Consider the following 13,094-nt stretch of genomic DNA (forward strand, 5'->3'; position numbering starts at 1 on the left):
GTAAGACAACATGTTAACCTCGTGGAGTTTGGAAATGATCTTGGCTACATTGCAGCATGCCATTGTGGAGCAGAGTACGAAACCGAGTACTCAGAATCGATCGACAATATAAATATTGAAGTTAGAAAATTTATAATATTCATTTAAAGTTATATTTTAATTCAATAATTTAGATTTAAATTAAATAAACATTAAAATTAAATTCTTTTTTGGATATATATAAACTCTCCCCTTTCCATGAAGATAGTGATTTGAGATTTTTATTTGTTTCAGAAAAAAAATAGTTTGCGTTTCGATACAATTTTATTCTTTATCTACTGTTTTTACATATTAATTAAAATCATTACATATAATTATTTTTATTTTTAAATTATTGATTAAATATAACTATTTTATTGTAAATTTATTATTAAAATAGAGTATATATTAATCCGCACAAAATGCAGACAGCCATCTTGTATGTTATAAATTAAAAAGTTATTATGTCGACAAATATTAGACTTTACTTTTATAGAGTTTATGCATAATAATTCTTTTTAAAATTCATTTTTTTTTTGCTAAATAAATCAATAATTGCTAAATCTATTGGATTTATTAACAATGTAATTTTCTTTAAACACATATTTCAACTAATAGTAAAATGGTCATTTTTCTATTTAAAGCTACTTTAAATCCAACTAAAATGTGTAATCAATCCTAACTTTAAATGGAAAATTTTCTAGTCAAAGATATGTTTAATCTTTAATAACTTGAACTTTTCCTTTTTCAAATCCCTAATTGAATTAAATACCCCCTTGAGGCTTGAACTATGTGTTTGTTTATCAACTAGAGTAAGGATTCATCTTTTAAGATGAGAACTTTGGAAGTTAACGATTCAGGAAAACAGGCCTTCGATTTGATTCCTTTCCTGTTTTCCTGAATCGTTAACTTCCAAAGCTATCATCTTTGAGAATCTCGAGAGAGTTTTTCTTTTTTCCAAGCCATAATCTTTTTTGATCTCTTGTAGATGTCTGTTTATACACAAACCGGAACCGATACATCATCAAAGATGTTGTGACGAATGTGAGAAGATAGAGATTAACATATGGATAAACAATAAAGAAAGACACATAGATTTAACGTGGTTCACCCCTAACGGCTACGTCCACGGACAAAGAGAGATTTTATTGATGGAGGAATTACAGAGATCTGTCTACAAGAAGATCAGGTCTAGTTTCTCTACGGTTGCTAACTAGGTTTAGAGGAGGCACAAAATATATATAGTTGTGTCCCGAAAAACCCTAGCACTAGTGGACCTCAAAAAAGACTAAGACCCAACAGATTCAAGGCATTATTCAACAAATCTCCACCTTGACTTGAATCCTCCATAATCAGATGTACCAGAATGCACTTCTTCGTGCTCAGAATACAGATGTACCAGACTCTCTCTTTGCTCAGATGTTTCGTCGACCTCAGATGTCAGATGTCCCGTCGGACTAGATGCTCCTCAGAGCCAGATGCCCTCACTTGGGCCAGATGCTCTCTTCGAGCCAGATGCCCCTCAGGGCCAAACGGCCATCAGGGCCAGATTTAACAGCTTGAGATGTTTAGCAAATCAAGACAATGCTTGAACTTGCTATGAGGAACCGGGTTAGTGAACATATCCGCAGGATTATCAGCTGTTCCTACCTTCTTCACTTCAATCCTCTTCTCATCTCTCAGAAAATGGTATCTTACATCGATATGCTTGGTTCTCTCATGATGAACCTGATCCTTGGCTAAGCAGATAGCACTTAAGCTATCACAGAACACAGTAGCCTGATCATGATAAGACCAAGATCACTGACCAATCCTCTCAACCATATTGCCTCCTTAGCAGCTTCTGTCAATGCCATATACTTTGCCTCAGTTGTAGACAAAGTCACTGTCGACTGCAAAGTCGCCTTCCAGCTCACAACAGAACCACCCAAAGTAAATACGTAACCAGTCATAGATCTCTTGCTGTCCACATCTCCTGCATAATCCGAATCAGAATACCCAGTAACCAGTCTCGGATCCTTGTCTCCATAGACAAGACCAATATCAGATGTACCCTTAAGGTACCGGAAAATCCTCTTCACAGCGATCCAGTGCTCCTTTCGTGGCTGAACCATGAACCTACTCACAACACTGATTGCGTGTGCAAGATCTGGTCTTGTACAAACCATAGCATACATCAAACTTCCTATAGCACTAGCACAAGGAACACGTGACATATAATCGATTTTCCCTTCAGACATTTCATCACTCATGGTAGGATGAAAATTTGCAGCACATGAAGTATCGATAGGCTTAACATTAAGCATCCCGAATCTTGTCAAGACCTTTTCAATGTAGGCCTTTGGTGACAAGAACAACTTCTTCTTCGTCCTATCCCTGAAGATCTCCATTTCTAAAATTTTACTCGCAGCATCCAAAACTTTCATCTCAAACTCAGAACTCAGTAGTTCTTTCAGCTTCTGAACATAACACTTCTTCTTGGCAGCTATCAGCATGTCGTCTACATACAGCACCAGGTAGATATACGACTCATCCTCTACCTTGTTCATGTAGACACAACAGTCATAAGGACTCCTGTCGTAGCCCAACTTGATCATATAGCTGTCAAACCTCTTGTACCACTGTCTAGGAGACTGCTTAAGTCCATACAGTGACTTCCTCAACTTGCACACATGATCTTCTTTACCAGGAAATAGAAAACCCTCAGGCTGAGTCATATAGATCTTCTCCTCAAGCTCTCCATGAAGAAAATCAGTCTTCACATCAAGTTGCTCCAACTCCAGATCCTGACGTGCTACTATCGCCAATAGCACTCTGATAGAGGTGTGTCTGACCACGGGTGAGAATATCTCATTGTAGTCCACACCTTCTCTTTGACTGAAACCTCTAGCAACAACTCGAGATTTATACTTGACTCCCTCTTCTGGTGACTGACCTTCTTTTAGCTTATAAATCAACTTGCAAGTCACAACTTTTCGCCCAGGTGGTAGTGTGACCAGATCCCATGTGTGATTTTTTTCATGAGATTCCATCTCATCTCCCATTGAAGCAAACCATTTCTCAGATGCATAACTTGAAATGGCTTCTCTGTAAGTAAACGGCTCATAAGTGTCCACTTCCTCTGCAACCTGTAGTGCATAACCCACCATATCTTCAAACCGATATCTCTCTGGTGGCCTAACATCAACTCTCCTTGGTCTGTCTTTAGCAATACTACGTTTTTCAGACCTAATACGTTGATTTCCAGAATTGGAAGATTGAGGCTGCTCATCAGACATCGATTGCTCGCTCTCTTCCTGAGGATCGATCGATCTCGTGTAGTCGGACATCGATCAGAGATCTTTACCATCGCCCAATCCTGTGTCTGGCGTAGATCGATCACTCCCTGACACTGGATCGGTTGATCCTGGGTAGTCTGACTGCACTTCCTGCAGCTCCACTTGCTTGTCAACATCCTCCTGCTCTGCTTCTGAAATGGACTCAGCTGAAACTTTGAACATAGAACTCTCATCAAACACAACGTTCCTGCTCATAACAACCCATTTCTCAGATGGAGACCAAACTCTGTATCCCTTTACACCATCTCCATAGCCCATAAACATTCCCTTCTTCGCTCTTGGTTCCAGCTTTCCTTCATTAACATGATAGTAAACCGTGCAACCAAAGACTCTCAGAATAGAATAATCAGCAGATCTGCCTGACCAGGTCTCATTAGGTATTCGACACTCGATCCCTGTATGTGGTCCAAGATTGATCAAATAACAAGTCGTGTTCACTGCTTCAGCCCAAAACCTCTTCTCTAAACCAGCATTAGAAAGCATGCACCTCGCTCTCTCCAGCAATGTCTGGTTCATTCTCTCTGCTACACCATTCTGTTGTGGTGTATACCTGATTGTATGATGTCTAGCAATCCCTGCATCCTTACAAAACTGATTGAACTCTGTTGAACATAATTCCAGACCATTATCAGTACGAAGCCTCTTAATCTTCTTTTCAGTTTGATTCTCCACCAGTATCTTCCATTCCTTGAAGCTGTTGAAAGCTTCACTTTTGTGCTTCATGAATGTTATCCAAGTCTTCCTCGAATAGTCATCAATCATGGACACAAAATACATGTGACCCTTCAGCGACTCCACCTTGGAGGGACCCCAACAATCTGAATGGATGTAATCCAGCGTGCCTTTTGTTTTATGAACAACCTTAGGAAACTTCTTTCTGTGCAGCTTCCCAAACACACAGTGCTCACAGAACACAAGGCTCGTGGTCTTATGACCACAAAGAAGAACCTGCTTCGACAGAATCTACATCCCACGCTCGCCCATATGTCCAAGCCTCATATGCTACAACTTGTACATATCTTCCTTGCGAACCTCTGGAGATGCAACATTTGCTGAACTTGAAACCGTAGAACCTTCCAGCAAATACAAAGTACCATGAATGAAACCTCTGAGAATCACATCCGAACCCCTGTAGACACTCAGAACTCCATCTCCACCTGAATACTTGAAACCTCTGCTATCCAAAAGACTAACTGAGATCAAGTTCTAGGACATAGATGGAACATGTCTAACTCCAGTCAACGTGCAGACTCTATCATCATGTGTCCTGAGCTTAATAGAACTGATTCCTGCAATATCGCAAGCAAAGTCATTCGCCATCTTGATCTTGCCATCAGTCACTGCCTCATACTCTGAGAACCATTCTCTCCTTGGACACATATGATAAGATGCACCTGTGTCCAGGACCCACACATCTCTAGGATGTGTTTTTCCATGAGCAACCAGCGCAATATCTTCATCAGATTTAGCCAATCAGATTTCCGATGTCCTTTCTCTTTGCAGTAATTGCAAATATCAGTTGGTTTAAGACCCTTTGAAAACGACCTTTTGTCTTTCGACTTCTTGCCTTTTCCAAAGTTCTTTCCACCACCTACAAACAACCCAGAAGCTTGGTCGTCTGTACCAGAACCAGATGCCTTGTGTCGCAACTCCATGCTATGAAGTGCTGACCTGACTTCCTCCAAACTCACTGTATCCTTACACCATATGAATGACTGAACAAAGTTCTCATAGGAGTTTGGTAGTGATACCAACAAAATCAGTGCCGCATCCTCATCTTCCACCTTAACATCAATATTCCTCAGATCCAACAAGATGGAATTTAGACTGTCAAGATGATCTTGGAGTTGTGTACCTTCTTGCATCCTCAGAGCGAAAAGACGTTGTTTCAGAAGTAGCTTCTTAGTCAGAGACTTCGTCATGTATAGACTCTCTAACTTCGACCACAAATCAGCTGCAACATCAACACCGGAAACTTCGATGATGATCTCATCTGCCAGACACAACAAAATTGTTGAATACGCCTTCTCTTCAGTAACCTCCATCTCAGTAGTAACAGGTTCAACCTTCTTCCCTGACAACGGTGCCCAAAAACCTTGTTGCTTCAGCAATGCCTTCATCTTGATTTGCTAGAGACTGAAACTGTTCCTTCCAGTAAACTTGTCGATCTTCATATTCATCCCAGACATCTTCTCACCAGATTCAACCCGAAACTCTGATACCAGTTTGTTGTGACGGATGTGAGAAGATAGAGATTTAACAGATGGATAAACAATAAAGAAAGACACAGAGATTTAACGTGGTTCACCCCTAACGGCTACTTCCACGGGCAAAGAGAGATTTTATTGATGGAGGAATTACAGAGATCTGTCTACAAGAAGATCAGATCTAGTTTCTCTACGGTTGCTAACTAGGTTTAAAGAAGACACAAAATATATATAGTTGTGTCCCGGAAAACACTAGCACTAGTGGGCTTCAAAAAAGACTAAGGTCCAACAGATTCAGGGCATTATTCAACAAAAGAAGAGAAAATCTAGGGCACGAGCAGACGGTAAAACTGTGGCTGATAGGCTAAAGCAATGGAAAGATCACAACGAAGGAGAGAATCAACAGAGACGTAAAGTTCACGCGAAAGGCTCCAAAAAAAGGTTGTATGAAGGGTGGGATGAACAAAGGTAATCAGAGACCTTGTTGTTTCCCTAAAAGTTCAAATTGCGTTGTAAACACTTTGTTGATCTCTTCAACATCCTCTTTTGAGCACACAGTTTGTTTAATGTTTCCTCGGACTCATGATCCTTTAAGTATTGAGAAACTTTCAACAAGATTTGGCTTCACCTATGTTTCTGATTTTTAGACCTCTTGTGCCTGAAAAGGTCTATTAGCTCACCAGTAACATGATTCTTTTTCTGATATATGATGAGAAGCATTATGTATGAATATCTCACACATATATATGTATTGAAAGAAAGACAGACAAGCTGGACATAGATATAGAGCATGATTAATGTCAGCATCTATGCGTGTAAGCCCTATAGAATAACTTATCTTCAGCATCAGTTAATGAGCATTAACCACAAGGTCCACAACACTTGAGAGTGTTTATAATGTAACTCGTAGTTTGAGCGAGTGAATAACTTTTGGCATTGAACATAACAAAAGTAGAGAATACGAAATGACATTAACGCTTTAGAGCTTTATAGAAAACATGAAAACAACTCTTCATTAATGATGTACAAAGTTGCAGCTTACTCACCTACATGAGAGTCGGCTATGTGTCTTTTGACATACCAAGAACGGCGTGGCTTTAAATTCTAAAGCGCATACCTTAACTAGAGAACAAGAAACGTCGACACCAAAGCTTAAAAAAAATTGTAAAATGGCAAATGGTTCAGCTTCCTCAGCGATTAATCCACACTTTTTTCAGCCTCTTCTTCCCGGTTTCCACAGCCACATTGTAAATCTCTCTTTCTATCTACGTGTCTCTGAGTATACATGAATGGTTTTGTTAGATCTTTTCTCTTGCTTTCTTTTGTTGCAGAACATTCCCGTGGCGTTCTACTCAAAGCATATAAAGGGAACAACCAACGAGGTGGTAAAGCTGAGATCAGACGCTTCTGATTTAACATGGGAAGTGAAGATGGACGGTCGTAGACTCACCCATGGCTGGGAAAAGTTCGCCACCGGTCATGCTTTCAAAGTGGGAGACATAGTCATTTTCAGACATGATGGAGATTTGTTGTTCCATGTCACACCTTTTGGGCCTAGTTGCTGTGAGATTCAATACAATGATGATGATGATGAGAAGTATCATCAACAACACACAAGAGAAGCAGGATCTTCATCAGACAACTCTTGTTTTGTAGCCCGTGTCACCGAGTCTAATCTAAAAAAAGATGCACTGGTGAGTTGTACGAAAGAATGATTCTGCATTTGATTTAAACAACTCCCTAAAAAAATCATAAACTAACTACTTTTTAAAAAAACTTTGCAGTTTCTTCCACAACACTTTTCAAGGTCTAATGGTTTCGTGAATCGTGAATGCGAGATCATTCTATTGAATGAAGATGGAGAACCATGGACATTGTTAATGAAATACTACAAAACAAGTGGTCATGTTTACATCAGACGCGGCTGGATAAGTTTCTGTCAAGCTAACTGAAAAAGAGCCAACGATGTATTGACTTTCAAACTTGTGCAAACAGGGAGAAAACCTGTGCTCCAGTTGCGTGCGTCAGTGTACAACAACCGAGCTTCTACTTCATTTTCTTCAACAAGCCAAGACAGATTCGTGACACTAACTCTCAAACAATACCATCTCAAGAGCTGTAAACTGGTAAGTAAGTAAGTTTTCATTTCTGACATTTTATTGGAGTTGTTTAAATGTTTTCAAGTGTATATGGCAGTCTCTACCGGTAGCGTTTGTGATGGCGAATGGTATCAAGAACGTAAGGAAGATAATCCTTGTTGACAGATACGGTGTACGAAGGACAACGAGTCTTAAACCTGATGACAAATATGGAAGAATGAGAATGGATAAAGAGTGTATAAAGTTCTGTGAAGCTAATGGAGTGAAGGTTGGTGAGTCCTTCCGGCTAGAACTCATCAAAGAAAAAGAAGAAGACACAGCGAATCATCTACTTAAGTTCTGCTCCAAAGTCTGAAACTCTCTTTGAGTCGGTTGTGCTTATGTAATACCTACTTGCAATGTGTATTCGCAATGATGAAAAACCTTCTGTGAAGCCCTAGTGAGGGATGCTATTTCTGGACATAAGTCTATCTGTGAGATTCATAAGTTGCTATCTCTGCAAGATGGTTTCAGTTTGCTAAATAAAAACCTTGTATGATATTGTCATTCTTAATCCTACGTTTCAAGTTAAAGCAATCTCGAGCGTTGTAGGGGTACATTGTTAGCAATGCAGATTTGATGAAAGGAAACTCTTTGTAGTATCTGATATATCAAGATGTACCTTTTCTGAAGTGTTAGTGTATCAATGCCTGTAGTTCCAAAGAGTGTTCATTTCTTCAATGGCATCGTCTCTTCAAGAGCTTGCAGGCTGCACAAGAGGAGCTTGATCGTGGCTCATACCCTCTTCAAGAGCTAAACGTTAGGCTTTTGTTTTTTGAAGTGTTTATCTATGTGCTTCATTTTATATATTCTTGGACTCTTTATAACTTTTTGTGAAGAAGAGTGTTTTTAGAGGTGTAATAAAGTGGGGAACACAATGGGACAAGGTATGGACCTATTTATCCTCTGTGTTGGCTTGAGCCTTGAGCCTTGAGCCTTTCCTTGCTTATTTACATGATTGGCTTGTGGTTTGATTCCAAGCTCGTAGGTCATATGTCATAATCATATACTGGTTTAGCTTTGGGGCCTTTTTAAACAAAAAAAAAATCAAGAATTATCAGAGCCAGGTTTCGATCCTGGGACCTGTGGGTTATGGGCCCACCACGCTTCCGCTGCGCCACTCTGATTAGTTGGTTGATATTTTTAATAATTAGAAAGTCTGTACCCACAAAAATTGTTGGTTGTGAACAAAATCATATGGAGAGTCACTGTCCTGAATGAACATCTTTAGTCAGGTCAAGCCTTGAAAATAATCCAGTTCTGGTTTATTCGCATAGCCAATTTATAAAACATATTGCAGGCTTACACTCTCAATCTTAGTTGTGATTGAGTCCCACTAGTTCTCTGTTCTTGATTTGTTTTCCATCTAAAGAGCGAGTCGTTTTTAGTGTAGGAAACAGAGTTGTTCGGTTACAGAGAAACAGAGAAGTTGGCTGAAAATAGAGAGAAAGAGAAAACACACCAAGCTAAACCAGAAACAATAACATTGATCTTAACCAATCCGGATTTTGACATAAGTTTGCGTTACTTTTTTTTTTCTAAAATAACTAAACCGTAAACTATAAGCTTCATCTTCACATATTTGTATTCAGACATAGTGGTTGCTTTGAATTTAATCTTCCAGATTCTTCAGGTAGGTTATAAAACGCCTATACAAACCAAAAGACAAAAGGTAATCAGTTTCGTTTCTTCAAGTGTTTGCTAACATATTGGTTCAAAAGTCAAAACAATACCTCCTTTAATGAGTTGCGTTGCTTCTGCGTCTGTGTTTGTGTTTCTTTCGGACACAAGGATTTACGAACCACTCGGGTCTGTACGAAACAAGTATGTATCCAATAGTTAGTCCCAAGATAACACCAGGTACAGCTCCTATTACAGCTGCTATCCAACTCAACACCTCTTCATCTGACTCCTCCGTCGTTTCATACTGTTTATGCGATGCTGGCGTGTGAATATTATCTCTGCAGTCTTCGTCAAGAGAGGGGCCAAAAAGTCCCTTGTTTCCCTCAAAGGAAGAGCAGTTTTGCCTACGAAACTGAGTGCCCCCTGGTACTAGACCTGCAAGCTGGTTATGAGAGAAGTTCATGTACGCAAGGTACGAAAGACTCCCTAGCTCCTGCGGAATCTCTCCCGAGAGCTGGTTTTGGGAAACGTCAAGGGACTCGAGAGCTCTCAGGTTCCCCATAGACGAAGGGATGTGACCGGTGAAAGCATTGTTTGATAAGTTGAGCACGTGAAGCTCTTTCAATAAACCTATGCTCCTTGGGATCTTTCCTTCAAGTTTGTTTCTCGAAAAATCGAGCGCTGTGTAGATTTTGAGGATGCGTACTAGCTCCATCACAACTCCTTTATCCATCAAAACCAACGAATCGTAAGAATAGACATCTCCCATGTACTTTCTATTCAACTTATCTTCATTAGTCGAGAGTGATGACATGGCACTCCACTTCACGAAAGTAGTCTGACGGCAAAGCTCCGTTGAAGTGGTTATGCGATACGTCGATGATTTGCAACTTAGGGAAGGGAGCTTGAAGTAGTATCGGTCCGTGGAATAAGTTAGAGCGTAGTACAAGAACTTTTAGGTTTGGTAGAGAACTCAACCAGAAAGGAAACGTGTCGTTGATTAAGTTGTTTCCCACGTTCAGAACTTCAAGATAAGTTGAATGGATCAAAGCTCTTGGAAGCTTTCCCGTTAGCTGGTTATGACCGACGTCAAACGACCTCAAATATTTAAATATATACTCTGGAAGACCTCCATGCAGACGATTCTGGCCAAGGTTTAGATCGGTGAGAGTACGTCTGAGGTTTGCCATGCAAGAAGGGATTACACCGTCGAAGTTGTTGTTTGATAAATCAAGTGTTCTTAGAGAAGGCAAATCGCAGATGAAAGATGGAATGTTGCCCGTGAAGTTGTTGTTGGAGACGAGCAATGCCGCCATCATCAAAGATGGTCCAGATCTTGGTGATCTTTCGAAGTTGATCAAATTGTTGTTGGAAAGATCCACGTGGCGCAAATACGGTAGCGTCCATAACCAGCCAGGAACTTGACCTTTGAGTTTGTTCTTGGAAACGTCGAGATCGGTGAGAAATTGTTTGGTTTTTAGTAGCTCCGGAAACTCGGTGATACCACAGCCTGATAATAACAAAGATTGTATCGGTTGCATAACCAGATCATATGTAGCTGAACTCTTGTTTGTGACGGAAACATGGTTGCCTGAAAGGTCCAATAAATATAAACTCTTGAAACATGACATGATATAGTTCAAGTCAACTGTAGTGGTGGTGTTCAAGTTGGATAGGTGAAGGTAATAAAGCGACTTGAGATGTGAGAAGGCAGTAAAGTTAACTGGGCCTTGGGTGTTGAGATTGGAAAGGTCAAGATACTGAAGGTTGGTTAGTTTAGAAATGGAGCTGGGGATTGGACCTATTAAATTGTTGTTTCCAAGGCTTAACTCTCGTAGAAAAGATGGTAAAGACATATTCCCAAAGTCAAGAGTTCCATTGAGTTGGTTTTCTTGCAAACGAATAAATTGCAAGGAAGGAAGTGTCAAGAGAGAAGAAGGTATGGCTCCAGTGAAAGCGTTGTAAGCTGCATCCAAGAAGGTTAATTTGGATAGCGAAGTAACGTTGGGAGGAAGTGTGCCGGTGAAGTGACTTCCATGGAGTGATATATATGACAACATTGTCATATTCAGTAGTGCAATGGGAAAATTGCCGGTGAGCATATTGGAATCAAGAACCAAGGAGAGCAAGCGGTTTAAATTTCCAAAAGAAGAAGGGATTTGACCAACAAATTGGTTACTAGATAGGACGAGAAAGGTGGGATGTGAAAGCTTTCCTATTGTAGATGGAATCTGACCAGAAAAGTTATTACTAGAGAGGTCGAGTTGGGTAAGGTGAGAAAGGTTTCCTATCCAAGATGGAAGCTGACCCGAGAGTTGGTTATCAGAAAGGTCGAGAGAGGTGAGATGAGAAAGGTTTCCAATCGAAGATGGAATCTGGCCTGAAAACCGATTATAAGAAAGGTCGAGAGAGGTAAGTAGAGAAAGGTTTCCAAGTGAAGACATGATTTGACCATTAAAGTCATTAGATGAAAGGTCTAGAGCGGTTAGAGAATGAAGACTGATATTGGAATGAAGCTGGCCACGGAGGTAGCTGCAACTAAGGTCTAGCTTGATCACTTCCCCGGACTCGGGATTGCACGTGATACCTTCCCATGTACAACCGTCGTTGTTGATCTCCCATGACACCGTTTTTGGATGAGGGGTTAGTATAGTCCCATTGACATAACAGTTATAACCAAAGGGAGAGATAAAAACCTCAAGCTCGTTCTTCAACTTGACAAGCGCATCCCTTTGTTCCGGACGACACAAGTGCGGCCTAGGAGGAGCCGCAAACACGTTCTCTTGATTATTAATGAATAAGAAAATAACCGAAAGAGTAACAGGAATGGTACTCTTCGTTATATTCCAGTAGGCTTTCATTTTTCTGTTTCATGAATAATAAAGAGGAAAATAAAAGAAGAAAGGGAAGTGTTGATAGTAACATGGTTCCATGCCCATCTCTTTATATACACAATCATCGACTCACTACAAGAAAACAGCGGTATTCTGACGGACATTCCGACGGAAAATGAAATCCTCGGAATATCCCGAGGAATTTCCTTGGAATATACTGACGGAATTCCGAGGAAATACTAATCCGTCGGAATATTCTTATGGAATACCGAGGAAAAACGTATTCCTCGGAAAAAACCGATGAATTCCGAGGATATATTATAGCCGTTAGAGAGCCGTTGGGGGATTTTAAAAATTCCGAGGAAATTCCGACGAACTAGCCGTTGGCGTCGGAATTCCGTCGGAATTTCCTCGGGCTGTCGGTAGGATTTCAACTATAAATACAAGCACCCCTCTTCCTCTTCATTCACTCCATACCTTCATCCTCCCTCTTACTCTCTTTACACATGAATTTGATTCATAAAAAAACATGTCTTCTTCAAATTATTTCCGTTCTTGGATCGATCTACCTCATTTGGATCCGAACACGAGATTGCTTACGAAAGAATACCAACAAGGTATAACCGAATTCATGGGGTTAGTTCACCGACAACCGGAAGCAAAAACAGGTATGTTAAGATGTCCTTGCTCTAATTGTAAAAATAGAAAGGTTATTAAAGAGTGAGATGTTTGGACTCATCTATATTGGAGACTTTCACCAAGATCCAGATTCAGATTCATCTGGTGATGATGACTCTGAAACAGACTAGCATCGACTTTTTTTTTTTTTTAATAGATATTCCGACGGAATTCCGAGGAAGATAAGGGTTTCCTCGGAATTCCCTCGGTATATTCCGAGGAAATTCCGAGGAAATAGGGTTTTTAAACCGAAAACAA

At 40.1% G+C, this 13,094-nt stretch overlaps 2 pseudogenes; one reads left to right on the top strand and one right to left on the bottom strand.

The window, feature by feature from the left end:
* Positions 1–6,732: 6,732 nt before the first annotated feature.
* Positions 6,733–8,039, top strand: LOC106384290 (annotated as a pseudogene).
* A 645-nt stretch (positions 8,040–8,684) lies between these two features.
* Positions 8,685–12,377, bottom strand: LOC106385754 (annotated as a pseudogene).
* Between the last annotated feature and the right edge of the window lie 717 nt (positions 12,378–13,094).

This window comes from Brassica napus, chromosome C3, assembly GCF_020379485.1.
Source record: "Brassica napus cultivar Da-Ae chromosome C3, Da-Ae, whole genome shotgun sequence".
In the NCBI taxonomy this organism is placed as follows: Eukaryota; Viridiplantae; Streptophyta; class Magnoliopsida; order Brassicales; family Brassicaceae; genus Brassica; species Brassica napus.